The sequence below is a fragment of the Micromys minutus genome (genome assembly GCF_963924665.1).
Source record: "Micromys minutus genome assembly, chromosome: 27".
In the NCBI taxonomy this organism is placed as follows: domain Eukaryota; kingdom Metazoa; phylum Chordata; class Mammalia; order Rodentia; family Muridae; genus Micromys; species Micromys minutus.
This window is the reverse complement of record NC_137962.1, coordinates 17457411-17459000: the sequence shown is the minus strand read 5'-3', so window position 1 is coordinate 17459000 and position 1590 is coordinate 17457411. Positions and strand designations below refer to the sequence as shown.

Sequence of the window (1590 nt, the reverse complement as noted above, 5' to 3'; positions counted from 1 at the left end):
GCTGCAGGGAGGAAGGGAGAAGGGCTCAACTCCTAAGTAAAGCAAGATTAAGAGGGGCTTCCACTGTACAGGAAAGGGGGGGGGATGCCAGCATAATCCTTACCTAGGGCTGTTCAGAGGCTGAGAATATAAGGAAGAGTGAAAAGCTACAGACAACTATCATCGAGGAAATAAAAGTCAACTTCGAAGAATTAAATTAAGAAAGAAAACATAGTTGGTCACAAATTCCTTTGTTTACTGAAACATGAAGCAATGGAAACATCCTGGCAAAGGAGACCGCGAGGACCAAGTTGTGATATATGACCGCAGCCCGAGGGTTCAGTCCGCAATTATCCTACCTCCAGTTTTTTTAAAAGCTGAGTACCGTGCTTGGTCTACATACTGCTCCCGCTCATACCAGGCCATGTGATACAGAGAATTCCGTGTTGCTGTTGAAGCCTGAGACATCTCACTCTCTGGCCCATAACCGTAGCCCTCTCCAACTGTGGGGAGCACAGCTGCATTCCGACGTAGTGGGCTCCTGTCCCTTCCATAATAGGAAGAGGAAGCAGCAGCAGCCATTGCAGCAGAGGTGGCAGCAGAGCCAGAGTTCTGCAATAGGTGTCTGTCACAAGGATCAACAGAAGTGGAGTTGATATGACTGGGCACAGCTGAGCTCTGGACTTGAGGAAGATGAGACATGGTCTGCTCTGCATAATTGTATGTGGAAGCTGCAGCTGCCAACACCACAGCGTCATAAGATCGGACACAGTAGCGCTTATAGTAGTCGAGTGCGCCATAGGCATCGTTGTAATCCATGGACTCCCCATACCCATAGTATAAGGTGTGCGTACTGCTCCATACTGTTCATTGTACTGCTCTGTAAAGCCTGCCACACGTCCTGTACGTTCTACTGGGCACTCTTTGGACCAGTGTCCTTCTTTACCACACCGATAGCAAGCACTCTGGTCTCCTATCCCAAGGGCAGTCCGAAGCCGGCTAGTTGACAACTGTACATGCATTCGTTTGCCTTGAAAGTCTGTGTTGTCAAGGCCCCTGATGGCCTCCACCGCATCCTCTGCCCGCTCCATGTGTACAAAGGCATAATCTTTCACGATGTCACATTCGATGACAGGGCCATACTCCTCAAACTTGGCCCGAAGCTCTTGGTTGGTACAAGTGGGACTGATGTTGCCCACATGTAACTTGGTTGAAGCTCTGCTCTTATTCTTGCTGGCTTCCACAATGATGTTCACTCCATGCAGCTTGTAGTGGTGTTGGTTGCCTATGGCATCCTCAGCGGCCATCTTGTCTTCTCCGGGTGGTGCCCACAGTGGCAGCAGGTCCCGCATAAGAGAGAACCCTACAAAATGGCGACGGCCGCTCTAGCCTCGGCACGACCAGCCCACAGTAACTTTCTAATAAGATGCTTGAACACTTACTTCTTGCTTGCTGCTTACTATAAAGTCTTGCCCTGATAGATATTCTGGGCTCCCCAACAATAAAAACGATATTGCATGACTGAGGTGTGTAGTAGAGCGGGGCAAGCTAGCATGAATAAAATAAAGACCCTACTATGACGTGCATCAGATTAGCTCCTGTCTGGATTCT

At 49.2% G+C, this 1590-nt stretch overlaps 1 pseudogene across 1 annotated transcript; it reads right to left on the bottom strand.

Annotated features, from left to right (window-relative positions):
• Window positions 1-318: 318 nt before the first annotated feature.
• Window positions 319-1331, bottom strand: LOC308438148 (RNA-binding protein 4B-like; annotated as a pseudogene). Its single transcript has one exon. The product of its transcript is annotated as an RNA-binding protein 4B-like (transcript).
• Window positions 1332-1590: the final 259 nt, after the last annotated feature.